Source organism: Falco rusticolus, chromosome 5 (assembly GCF_015220075.1).
Source record: "Falco rusticolus isolate bFalRus1 chromosome 5, bFalRus1.pri, whole genome shotgun sequence".
In the NCBI taxonomy this organism is placed as follows: domain Eukaryota; kingdom Metazoa; phylum Chordata; class Aves; order Falconiformes; family Falconidae; genus Falco; species Falco rusticolus.
In genome coordinates this window covers 34,230,354-34,244,330 of record NC_051191.1, presented here as the reverse complement: position 1 = coordinate 34,244,330, position 13,977 = coordinate 34,230,354, and positions in this window count along the sequence as shown.

The window sequence follows — 13,977 nt, the reverse complement described above, 5'->3', positions numbered from 1 at the left end:
GCCTCCCGTAACCGAGGACCCTTGTGTAATAATTTACACAAAGGGAGGCGGCAGAGGGTGGTAACCTGGCAGACTGGTGTCACCTGGGTCAATTTGGCTGTACTGATGTGAGGACCGAGGTAAGCATGATAGAAACCCAAGAGATTCCGGCTGGTTACTTGATAGCCACGTTCCTCAGTGCTGAATTCATTCTGCTGTTTATAGAGATGTGTCTGATACTGAAGACATATATGGGTTGTTGCACTGAAAGATCTTGTGGAGCTCAGTGAAAAGAGTAGGGGTGGGCACTATCCTGTAGATGACTTGCGTGCTGGGTTACTACAGTCTGTCTCACTCATAAGTGTTCTGGTGGGTTAAATTTTACAGCGTTATCTTCTCTGCACTGGAGGTGCTGTAGCTTCCTCTCACCATGCTTCAGTGGTGTCTGCTTGTTTTATCTGTCGGTGAAGTTCCCATACTTTGTACAGAAGCATAGGTCAAAGAAGAAAGCTGGGGAATGCTTAATGGAACATGTTACCTAATGAGTTGTCCTCTTTTCAGTGTTAACTTTTACAGACCAGTTAACTTCATTTTGACAAAATAAAGACCATTTCCTAAAAAGCTCAATGAAGCCATTTTTTCCCTTTGTAGCTAAGCCAAAATCACAAACCATCCAGTTGTGTGAACCCTATTTTACTGCTCCCATTCCTGATCTGCTTGGACCCATGACCTCCACCAGCAGCACCTCCTCTGCAGTGCTGCTCTCCAAAGCTCTCACACTGTAGGTACAGGCATTGCTGCCTTGAAGACAGGAAGGTCTGTTCTACCTTTGGTCAGTGAAAACTGTCACACAATGCATGGAAAAGTGTGGAGAGTAAGTGACATCACAGCATACTTGTAGCATCAGAGAGACCATGTCATTGTGTTGAAGAACATCACCAATTGTTTTATGTCTCCCCATGGAACGAGTCAGTTCAGATACACAGGTAATTTCAGCCTTCACCTTTTAAACAAGCGGTTTATACTGATAGAGGATCTCCTTCACATCTTCCTTAATGATGTTGACAGACTGTGGGGAAAAACAAAAGTCGAAAAATCGTTCATATTTCCTTGGAGAATTCACAATCACAGCTCAATGGGAAGAGAAATGGAAAACTCATCATCACATGTAACTTCAGATCTTTTTCTAGAATGCCTCCATTGAAATAGGATTATTCTCCAACTCCTCTCATCTCTTCCTTTAACAGCAGCAAGAGCTGTCCTGTACAAAAGTGAAGCAGGAAGCCACCAAACTGGACCCTGAGGCTTCAAGGCACTAACTTGTTGCCTGCGATTCCCATCTCCCAGCCATGCAAAAGTACACTGTTCCCCTTCTCTGTGTTCATGGTTCTTGCATTGTTTCTTTGTCAAACACATGTAGAGACACCAGCTTTTCTAGGAACCATCAAATACACCATCGAATCAGAGCAGAAGTCTCAGCATCCCTCCTGGAAACTGGCCAGCACTAGATGCCTTGAAAGAAGAATCAACCTGAAGTAAAAGAATTGGCCTGGACATTCAGGAGCTGACCTGCACGTAGTGGACGTTTCTTAACTCACCTTAGTTAGAGACTGAATTTCCTGAGGCTTCAGAGTTCATATCATTACTTCAATCACTGCTGTTCACCTAGGGAGCTCAGGAGTCAAGAAGTAAGGCTTGACAGAGCTGGGAGCTCAGAAGTGCCTCCTATTATCAGCATTTTAAGACTCCTATCATACTTTCACCACCTGAAAGGTAAAGATGACCGAACCTAGCCTTGTGCCTGTCGCTCTTGGAGATTCACAGCATTCCCCTTGCAGTCGTCCTCATGTGGTAAGGACAAGACAGATGAGAAAGTGCCACCACTTAAATTAATGTTTACTGTTACATGAGACAAGAAGGTGCAGAACAGCCGACATAAAACCAAGCTCAGACATTGTTGGTTGTTAAAGGCTCTTTCCACCTTTTGTTTGAAATGGCATGCATATTTTATGTGAATGAACAAGTTGAAACCAGCTTGATTACAAAACATCAAGAATAAAATAAAGTTTTATTAGTATTACTCACACTAGCCATGATTTCTGTGCCTTGCCAGGTGAGGCAAGCAGCTAGTTCTGTTCAGTCAGCAAAGGCTACTCTGTGAGAAAATTCAGGATTACAATCTGATCCTGATATGAACTTTCATTCTGAAGAGCAGCATATAGTTCAAAGAGAATAACACATGACCATGTCCCTCTGGCTTGCAGCAAACCCTCCTTCCCTGTCTGCAATATTTCTTGAGCTGAGCAAACAGGACTGGCACTGAGCATGGTGGGTTGGGGAGCAGAAAAGCTGGCTCACTCACCTTGCCGCCTCCTCCTCCTGCCTGAGCAGGGGCTTCTTTCATCGTGGGGAACAGACACTGGCAGTAAAGAAAAAGTCCTTTTGGTCAATTCACAACTAATAATTGGAGTTATAAACACACACACAGCTTATTTCCCTTCTTCATGTTTCTGTTTGTAGTAAGTACTGTTTATTAAACCTTACCAAGCTCCCACCCCTGTATTCACGGAAAGAATGTATTAACCAAGAATGCAATGGTATTTTGAATCAAAGCTAAATTTGTATTGGTATGTTAACGAACACAGCGATATGTCTTGTGGCCATCAGTGTTTCCACAAGGGAAAAACAAATCTACCAAAATACTCCAGAGAATCCCTAACCATGGATCCACTAATTTAAAAAAATTGAGGTCCTAGGAGAACTGCTGTTGATGGTGTTACTAGTCGCTTTTTCTGAAGTACATTCAACTAACATCACACATAAACTGTTTTACATTAGATTCAGGTAGATTCAGGTAGAGCTTCAGATGAAGGAAATGAGAGGATCATGTTTTTCAGATAAAATGCAAGCTCCTTCTTTCCCCTCATCTGCTGGAAAAGTAGCGCAGTCTGCCTGGCCCAGCAAGCTTTGGGAGCATTATCAGGGCTTACTGAAACACTCGCCAAGTTGGGGGGAATGTAATTATTCTTTCAGAATTTATTCCAAGTAAGCCAATTATAAGCAGTCTCCAATTCTCACTTTATAAAAAAAGATCTTAGAGGTAAAACCCCCTTGCTAAGCGCAGGGTGTTGGTTGTGGCTACACCGTCTCCGTGCCAGCCCTGTCCACAGCCCTACAGCAGTCACTGGGTCAGCATGTTTCCTGGCACCTCACAGGTCACCCAATAACCTCAAATTAAGATGAGTCCTCCCTTTTCAACCCAAGATTTTCAGTGCCACAATTCCTCACGGGGTATTTGCATATAACCTCAATATATTTGTCTGTCTTTTTAAACTTGTGTCCATTGCAGACTTGAAGAATTGTACTCACACAGAAGTCTAATGTTCAGAAAAATAACTGGGGGGGGGGGGTGGGTTTAAAAGTACAAGATTAAACAATATAACAAGGAAGCTTTCAACTGTTTAGTGATGCTAATGATTAAATGTTTAATGATGGCTAACTGCCACCTCAAGAGGCAGGCAGCCTCCTCTGCCGTACAGTGCAACAGCAACTTGGTGTAGTGCTCTCACTCACAGCAGGTGGAGGATTTGGGCCAGAAACTCATCACTGCTGTCACTTGTAACAAAGTGGTTCTCAAAAACATATTCCTAATCTAATCGAGCAACCTGGAACCCAACAGGACCGCTCATGTTAAGCATCTTCTCACTTAGCACAGGAGGTTTCTTGGTTCTTGCAGAACTGAAGTGACTGGTGTAACCCTGCCAGCCCTTCATACTGCCCTGGAGCATCAGCCACCTCAGGCCTGGGGGCCAGAGTCATACTTAAGCATTTTTCTAGACAGAAAATGAGACCAATACTTCTATCACTACAGCTTTCCACTTCTAGCAACAAGAGGTTTTGCATTTTGAAAGAAAATACTTCATTGGTCAAAGCAGCAAGATGATGATTGTTTTTATGGGATGGGCTCTTCTGACAGTAATATGCAATTGCCCTTAATAAACTATACTCTTTTTCCCGTTGTGTCCACATGACTCTGTTGAAACTGCGTTACTTAGTATAATTAAAAGAAGAGCTGGTTGTAAATGAGAAATTTCTAAGGGAAGATATGACAAGGGGAAGGAATAGACTGGCTGATTCTATTTTATTTCTTCAGTCAGTAGAAATGAAAGCACTTGCTTTAAGAGTTAACATGATAATCCTGGTGTCCAGTCACTTGCCCTTTGTACAATATTTTGAATGCAGGACTGAACAGGAGAGATAACTGAGTATGTAATTGTTGTTGCTTATTTGTTTACTTGCTCATTGCCAGTATCTATACTGCAAAGCACTTAAACACTTTACAAAGGAAAAAAAAAAAACCTATAAAATTTATGTGTCTTAACAATGCAGAACTAAGTTTTATATCAGTGGTAGGAATTGAATGATACTATTAAAAATGGCTTATTGGTTTTTGTCCTTGTTTTGAAGGCTGATTTAGGATAAACTGCTTCAATTTAAACCATACAATGTAGTCCTAGGATTGCTCCACTCATTCCCAGGAAGTATATGTTTAGAATGCAAAACTAATATCCTAGGAAGTATATGTTTAGAATGCAAGTTTTCCTCCACATTTTAAAAGTCTTAGATGAATACATTACACTTCTGTGAGACCTGATTCTCATTTGGGCCATTAATAATTCTGAATGGCTTTTTTTCAGCAATAAACATGATAAATACAATATTGAAAAAATAAATTAAATTGTTTGAATATTATTATTAAGTTTCAGAGCTGACAGAGATGGTCAGTCTCCTGTGAACTGGGCCTGGTGACTGCCTGAAATACAATCTGTGTCTGGCCAAAGCCATGCCATCAGGCTCCCCATCAACCCTCACGCAAAGCTGCCAGAAGATGAGGAATCATTTGCTTCACTTGGTAGTTTATCCTGGTTTTAAAAATTGTGTTTCATTTTCAATCTGAACATGCCTGGCTTTGGATTCCTGCTATTAGTTCTTTCCTTGTGCCTGTCCCTGCCAAAGCATTGATGAGCTGACCGAAGCGAGCCCTTTCTTGCTCTTTGCCCTATTTTTAAACCGTGTGCCAAATTCCAATATCAGTTTTATCATGGCTATACAATGAAATAAAATAATCCCTTTGTTAATTTCTTATTTCGTATATAGGAATTTACCTCAGCCCTTGTGCTGCAGCCATATACTGAGATATTTGTTAGGTTTTGACTCTTGTATCCCTTACATTGCCTAAATGTTATCACTTTTAAATCCTTTACAATGTTCCAACTTTTCAGGACATAGCTTTTCACACAGTTCTTTCTGGCTGCCTTATTCTTATCAGTGTTTATCACACTGAGAGTGGAACATCAGGTTTGATTAGCACTGATTTCACATTTACTTTCCAGGCCATTTAGGAAACACAAGAAGCCCCAAAGGAAACATCGGTTTTCAAAGGTGATTGTCTCACCAACAGCTACTTTATACAGCTCATCCAGTTCTTCATCATTTTTTCTGATCATTGACATGTGATGCTAAGTCAAGCACCTTAAAAAATTAGTACAGCTATGACGTTACCTTCTAAGAGCCAAGCCTGTAATGTCATCTCAGTTTTCTCTGATGAGACCTGTTTTTCCATTAGACTTTGTTGACTGGCATACATAACATTCACATTCTTCATTTAATTGTTAGCTGTTCTTTTGTGTCATTACTTTTCTCTGTGTCATCATCTGCTCCTCCCCACAGCTGAAGGTATGAGTGCCACGGTGAGGATGGGTGTATCAAGGCTTGTGCGCGTGGAGGCTGTAATAGCCTATGTGCAACAGGCAATTATCATTAACGAAGAGTTGGTCTGTGAACAGGCTGGTTGATGATGATTTGGATGAAGATACATAGTTGATTAAGTAAGCTTACCATGATCCAAAGCAGACTAGTTTTGCTCAGAGAAGCTCATTCCTTTCCTCACCCACATGATTATCACTGCTTAACTGCAGCTCAGCAGCACTGGAACAGATAGGCTTCAGGATGTCCATGAGGAACTCTGTTAGCACCCACGCTTGCCTTCCACGTTCCCATTCCACTATAGGACCTCTTGGAAAATTTATTGGCTGATCAGCCAGTAAGTACAGAACCTTTCCTTCATCATTGCTGCTGTAGCTGACTGGCAGTCAGCACCCTGCAAGATCTCACTGGGGATCACTCTCACCCGGAGCAGAGTCTGCAGGAACCTATGGTCCCACTGACTTCCCCATCTTCTGCTCCACCGCACTGCAGCAAGTTACTCTGGTGGAAAGTTTCATCCTTTATACACCCTAGGAAGTAAACACAGACTTGCTGGGTCTGTACCTCAATCTGTCTTTTGTGTTTGAAAACATTGGCATGATCGTTTAAACAATGTTTGCCAAGGACTGATACTAGTCTGGGTAGTTTGTGTTTGCATGGGGCCCCGTTTTTACTTTTTTAGGTTTGGTGTAAGATTACCAGTTCTGCCTTCCTCTGGAATTTCCCTGGTCTGCCAGTATGTGTCTAAAATGAGCACTTCTGCTTTTTTAATGTTTTCATTCTTAACATTGTTATAGCATGTGTCTAGTAAACAGACTTTTGGGGGAGGGAGGTATTGGCCTTTGTAACTGCAACACTTAATAGTCTATAAACTTCATAAGCAGTGGGTTTACCCTCTACTGTTTGGCTGCCCTGATCATATCATGCCTGTCATTATCTTAAATGACTGCTAATTGCTTTCTACTTCCCTTGTCTTCCCTCTCTTTTTTTAAACTTAATTTCTGCTCCTACTCATCAAGGTAGGGCATTTAGCACAAGTTACTTCTTTATCTTTCTTTTCTAAATAATGAAGTTGTGATTTTTCTAGCCTTACAAGCTCTTATTGGAGGTATCCAAATAATGATTTCCACTTTTCCTTGTAAGAAAAAAGTTTTCTTCCTTTGTGAAATCGGCTCATTCACTAGTACTATGACCAGAGGGCTGGAGCACCTCTCCTATTAGGACAGGCTGAGAAAGTTGGGGTCGCTCAGCCTGGAGAAGAGAAGGCTCTGGGGACACCTTATTGCTGCTTTCCAATACTTAAAGAAGGTTTATATGAAAGATGGGGACAGACTTTTCAGCAGAACCTGTTGTGATAGGACAAGGGGTAACGGGTTTAAACTAAAAGAAGGTAGATTCAGGTTAGATAGAAGGAAGACATTTTTTATGATGAGGGCGTTAAAACACTGGAACAGGTTGCCCAGAGGGGTGGGTAAATGCCCCATCCCTGGAAACATTCAAGGTCAGGGGCTCTGAGCAACACAATCTAGTTGCAGATGTCCCTGCTCATTGCCAGGGGGTTGGACTGAATAGTGAATGCTGTACCACTTACCTGAAGGATGACGCACCTATGTTTAGTTAAAAGTCGGGAAATGTCCAAGGACCCTTATTGTCAACATGACGGATGTACAGACTGTTAAGTCCTTGGGTTGGTTATCTTTGGAAGGGACATTTGGTCTTAGATTCCTGTTGTACATGCAACGTGGTGAAGAGGAAGACTTTAAACATGGCTGCTAAGGAATAGAGTCTGCGCAGAGACAACTCCTCAAGGACATTGCGCAGGCACAAGGTATGTAAATGAATTCTCAGAATTGTAATGAATATGTAAACGATTTCCTGGAAAACTAATGAATAGGTATGAGTAGCTTGTATAAAGGAGGGACTGAAAAGTCCCTTCAGTGTGCATGACTTTGGTGGAGCGATCCCCCAGGCACCCAGCGCTGCCGGATAAAGACAATCTCCGCTCACTCGAATATTGGTGACTGATTCCTCAAATCAGGACTAGGTGACCTTTAAAGGCCGCTTCCAACCCAATCTATGGTATGATGCTATGATTCTAGTAACGGGAAATGTGTTTTTTCTGCCCATATTTATGACCCTGATGCCTAGGAAACCATCTCCAATGCCATGATTCATTCAAGCATTAAGTTCACACCCAAACTGCCTCATGCTGTGAGCACTACCATTTGTTTTAAGAAATGTAAGATGAGGCATCCCTGAAATTCAGCTGATAGTTCATAGCCAGCCTCCAGGTCCTCCAATAGAGACTTTCTCAATGGACCGTCACACCATTTCCTCTCCTTCTCAACTGTACAGAAAATACAGACAAGTTTCTATGGAGGAATTAAAACTAATTTTCTGGTTTGTTTGCTAGTCTTTCATTGATACCCAGCAAAGTCCCTTTCTTGAGTTTTACCAGTTAAAATGATGCATTCAAGGTTCTCTGCGTCCAAGTTGTTAATAATTTTTATACAGGTTACAGTATCTTCAAAACAAGTTATAGGGCCCCATGTGTACTTTTACACTATATTTATGATTATTAAATAGAATCTAGAATATTATTTTTATATTTCAGCCTTTCAAATTGTCTATGCAGGCTTCAGAAATGCTATTTATAGTACATTTCTTCTCATTAGTGATTTTTTTTTATTCCTCTTGCTCACTTCTTGCTGTTAATATAAATACAAAACAATATAGATGCCCTTGTAATGCATTTATTCTCAGTACCCTCTTCTGATTTCACCTTGGTTGCCAACTAGGAGGACTAATCCTCGTAAATGAAACCTTCAGACCACCTGCTGGAATACTGACAAATGCTCCACAAAACCCTCACCTCGCATTTGCAGCACCTGAGGGCCCAACAATTCATATTGTGTTTCTTCTGGGGGCTTTTCCCAGAAGAAAGGGATTGTCACCGAGGTGCTCTATGCTGGCCCTGAGACCCAGTAGCCAAACTTCCCGGAGCAGGGTCGCTCTCAGGGCCCCCACATAGGGCTGAAGAGTAGGATCATGGATTAACACTGAAAGGAGTTACAACAGCCTCTGTCTGTCCTTCATTACTTTGAGATTCTGTGTAGTTTCCCCAGAATACCAATTTGTTCTAATGCGTCAATGAAATCTCCCTATCTTCCATCCCTGTTATATGCTGCATTCTGCCCCAAAATAAGTAGTGCAATGCATTCTGTCTTCATGGTCTTTGCTGCAAGTCCTAATTAACTAAAATTCACGTTGAAGGCCTGTGGAAAGTGAAATGGTGTGTAAGAACAGTTAGTTAGTCAAACTTGGGAATACCTGGACTGAAGCTATGCCATTCTGAGAAAAGACATCCTTGTGGATGACACGTGCCTCATTTAAGTATTTTACATCTTAAGTGTTTTATTTTCTATAACACATATGGCACATCCACACATCATTTTGAGTAACATTGTCAGAGAACACAAGAATTATGATTACTATAATTATTATTATTATAGCTTAATTATTAATACAGCAAGAACTGCAGTGACTTAGATGGGTGGCTTTAAAAACATACACTAATCTGTCAAGTGTATCAAGATAATGGGCAAATTTTCCAAAACTGAGGCACCTGGGGAAAAATTTTAGGCATGAAAATGAGAGCAAGAACTTAAATAGCAGGGAGAAAACAAGGAAAACTTGAACTTCCTCCTCATTCTTATCCCAGATCATTATTCTCTCTCCTTTTCTTCTTTTACCAGGGAATGGCAGAATAGCAATAAATTAATAAAGCATTTACCCAACTTCTTGAGTCCTTCCTTTATTCTTTTTTTTTTTTTTTTTTTTTTTTTTTTTACATTTCCAGCATATCTCTCTGAGCTTGCTATAGGCATGCTGATCAGTCCACCTTGCCTTCAAGTTTCCCTCTTGCTTTCATCCCAGTTTTCCTTTACTTTCCTTTAACTTTTAGGGATGTTCATTCCAGGGAGAGCTGGAGAAAAAGAAACACCGAACAGAATATTTAGAGCCAGAACAGAGCCTCTGCTTCTGCAAGTGAAAGTGCCAAGAGTAGGGGTTGAATGAATGGTGGAGCAGCATGCTGCTTGCTGTTCTCAGCATGCGTCCAGGATGCTGCCTGTCAGCGAGGGAATCTGTCAGAATCACATGGGAATGGTATTCGGCATTGCAATATGTATGAAAAAGATAATGCAAAGTTGCAAAGGATTCAGAAGTGCTTACCCTGAGGGGGAATGACATTTACAGACAATTCCTTTTAAACAAGGAGAACTTAACTTGTAAAAAATAAAAATATTTTTCTTTACAAGAAAAAAATAACAGTTGTCCCTTGCTGGCATTGTTTCTCAGCTAAAAATCATAGTCTATGTTTTACTTATTTCTACAAATTAGAAACAAATGTCACGCTGCACAGAACCTCCCAGGACATTGCTGAACCTGTCAAGTACATACCCATGGGTACATGGAGGCTCTCAGCAGTGAGTGAGCAGGTAAAACAAGTTCAGAAAAGTCCCTCTGGGTCAAGGTTCTTTCTGAATTATTTGTTCTTCTCTCTTCAGGTTCACATGCTTTGCTCTTCATCATTATTCTTCATCTTCAGAACCTGAACAGTCACCTTTCCTTTTGGAGCAGACCGTGCCTTTTTATTACACTGACATTTCTAAATGTTTTTACTGAATTATCATGATTTAAGCAACCCAAGGTACTAATCTTACCCTAGATAAATATACCTACTGTATTTTTGATGGATAGGTTGATGTTACCTGTGATTGCCATTTAGTAGAACAGTGTTCACTGTCTCTCCATCTAGACTGGATGTTTGCACCAGTTGCATTAGAAGCACATGTACATTTCATTTGGAGAACCTCTCTTTCCTGACTGAGACAGTATTAGTAACTTCATTTTAAGTGTTGGGTTTTCTGTTGTTGTTGTTTTCCTCTGTTCTGATTTCCTGGTTTTATGGACATCTATACAGTTTCAAGGAGTCATTTGATCTTACACAACTGTACACTATTTAGATGAGATTTTGTACTCTTTTTCTTTTCCAAGTGATTCTGATAAAATCAGAGTATTTTACCATAAGTATTACAAATGGTCAGAAATACCACCCAAGGGAAAACAAATGCAAATGTAAGGCTAACATTATCTGCAAAACAACTGCCACCTTTGTAATTTACAGGAAACTCATAATTATCCCAGAAATCAGTTGCATGTTGTTAATGGCATGGGAGGTGTTCATGCTGTTGTAGGTTTCACCAACTACGGTATCTCCTCTGTACAGCTACTACATGCACTTAAGTTTACACTGGAATTGAGACAGCTAACATTTTTATAAGGACATTCAATAATGAAGCTCAAAGAAGCGTATGATTTTCACTTTCAGAGATGACACTACCTGTGAAGTAAAAGGCTTAAAGTCTTACCAAGGATGATAAAAGGCAATAGCAATGGATACAATGGTGCAATTTATTTTGGTATAATAACATACATGGTATTGTTGTTTATTTGTGAAATAGAAAATATGTATCAAAAGGCATTTTTCATGCAGATGCAATTAGCAGCATAGTTACAACAGAAAGTCTGTGAAAGTATTTTTAGGAAGCTATTAAAAAGGGGAAGCACACCAAATTACATGAAAAAGAGGCATTCTCTTCTGAAATATGCTGAAATAAAATCCCATTTAACACTATTAAAACAAAATAACTCGGTAACTATCACAGATAGTTAAACCTGCAGAATTTAATAAGATTATGGTGAAATTTGACAGATTTTAGTAAGATTACAGTGAAATGTGACAGCTCAGGTAGTTCTGACAAAGTTTCCTGTTCTCAGCCAGATCAGTCTTTTAATTTCATATAGTACTGATGGCTGAAGTTTCAGGAGGTACAGGACTTCTTATACAACAAAATCAGTAATTACAGGTTCCAGATAAGAGAAAGGAAAACAAAAATGATGGAATACGGTAGTTACTCACAACAACCTACTGTCACTGGGAAGATACATCTTCTGACCCTGAACCACGGCAGACAATTCTTGGAGAAATGGTCTGCTAGAATTAAGCTTCAGTTTGTGTCTTACACTTTGCTGTGCTCTGTTAGAAAAACAATGCTCACAGTTACGCTGTCAGGTGCATTCAGCACATGGACTTCACACAGGATGCCTCTCTCGTAACCCTTTTCAAACCTTCAGCTCTCTTTCTTACTGGAACACAGCCTGTATTTCCATCACACTGTTCAGTACAATAATACACTTGAGTTAAGATTGATGAAGAATCACCCACGCAGAAAGTACTCTTTTAACTAGTAAGATGTATTTCCCTACCCGTGGCAGGGGGGTTGGAACTGGGTGATCTTTAAGGTCCCTTCTAACACAAACCATTCAGTGATTCTGATTGTATGTAACTGGTATCTGGACCTTTTCTGTTCAAAAAAGAACAGAAAAGTACAAATCAGGTGTATTCTTCAGTATAATCCTGTGTATTTATAAAGAACGTAGATAGAACCTGCTTTTGTTGAAAAAAGTAAAAAGCTACAAGAACAGGAAGGTTTTTTGCTAATAGTTTTCAAGACAGCCTTCCTTCCACATAGTTACCAGGAAGGCTTCAACCTGCTGGGCCCTGCAATCAGCTTGCACTCATAAGCATTGGCTTCCACTGTCTCTGGCAACCTTAATCTGAACCTGGTGTTAACCTCCTTCTTCTATTCAGCCTGAAAGAAGAATAACTAACATGCCAGCCCGTCTTACCCACCTGTACACAGAAGGCATGACTGACAGAAGCCAGCATTGCTTTCCAGCAAGACAGGATTTTTATAGCAACTTGCTGAAACCACTTACGTGCTAATAAAACTGGGAATTTATTTAAAGAAAAGATACTCCTGAAGATTGCATCTGCATTGATTTTTTACCTTGTCCCATTTCCTTTATTTACATTTGGATCAAGTAAAAAGATTTACTTTATTTACATCTGCAGAAAATAAAACCAATCTATTTTGTATGTGAATGTAATGCTGTTCTGTAGTGAGGCTTCTTGCTTTGGGAAATCTGATCTTTGCTCTCCTGGATGCACTCTTTGTTCTTTCCTCTATTCTTTCTCACACAACAGAGCATTGATACTGTCAGAGAAAAAGGAAATTGCACCGCAATGGATTTTCTCACCGCTAAACGATCACTAGAGAGAAGTTATGCAGCAGTAGTTTGGATTGGTTTGTGAGGATTGCTTTCAATTAAGCAATGATATCCAGTTTTGCAAGGCAGTTTCCTAGCTCTTGAGCGTATGAAACACTACCAGACCCCTGCAATGAAGGAATTTGATAGAACGCTTTTGTTGTGCCTTTTTAATCACCTGCTCCCACATCCGTTTGGAAGCACTTTATTATACGCTGGTTTTCTTGCAAACATTTAGAGACCATGTAACTTAGTTCACATGAATAGGGCTGCTGAAGTTGGCACAAAACCCGTGCTTTGGTGTTTATAATCTGTTTGTTAGAGGCTTTGGCCTCCCGCCCACAAAGAGACACTTGGTCGATACATTTGCTGCATCAGAAAGCCTTAACGTGCCGTTTAAAAGCAAATTCATGTGCATGTATAAATCTTGCATGGGTTTCTATCTCTACCTACGGTTCATTTCAGGATACGGTAAAGCTGTTTGCTGCGCTCGGGCCCGGCGCCTCGCCCCCCGGCCCCCCGACCCCGGTGGGGCACGCTGGTATTTTTAGCAGTTGCGCGGGGCCAGGCCTGAGGCGGAGCCCCCCCCCCCCAGCAGCTGCCTTCGCCCCAGCCGCCGCGCCGGCTGCCCTTTACGGCCACAGGAACGACCCAGCCGCTGCGGGGAGGCGGCTCACCCACCCCGCCCCCGAGTGAGGAGGCCGCCGCCCGTAGGGCCGTCCGCAGGCACATCGTTAGGCACATCCACTTACTCGCACCGCCGCTCCCGCCCCCGCGCAGGCACTGGGGGAGGCAGGCGCCAGCTGAGCCCAGCCCTCCCGGCGTAGCCCACCGCCACGCCAGGCGCGTCGGGGCGGTCCGGGGACGAAGGCCCAGGGGCCGGTTCCCCGCACGGGCCACCGCCCGACCCCACTGTGGCGCAGGCCCCGCCGCGGAGGGGAGGGGGGCGGCGAGCGGGGGGTGGGGCCTGCAGCGGCGGGCCGCCGCTGCAGGCCCCACCCCCCGCTCGCCGCCCCCCTCCCCTCCGCGGCTCTTGGGCGGGGCCTGTCGCCACGGCCT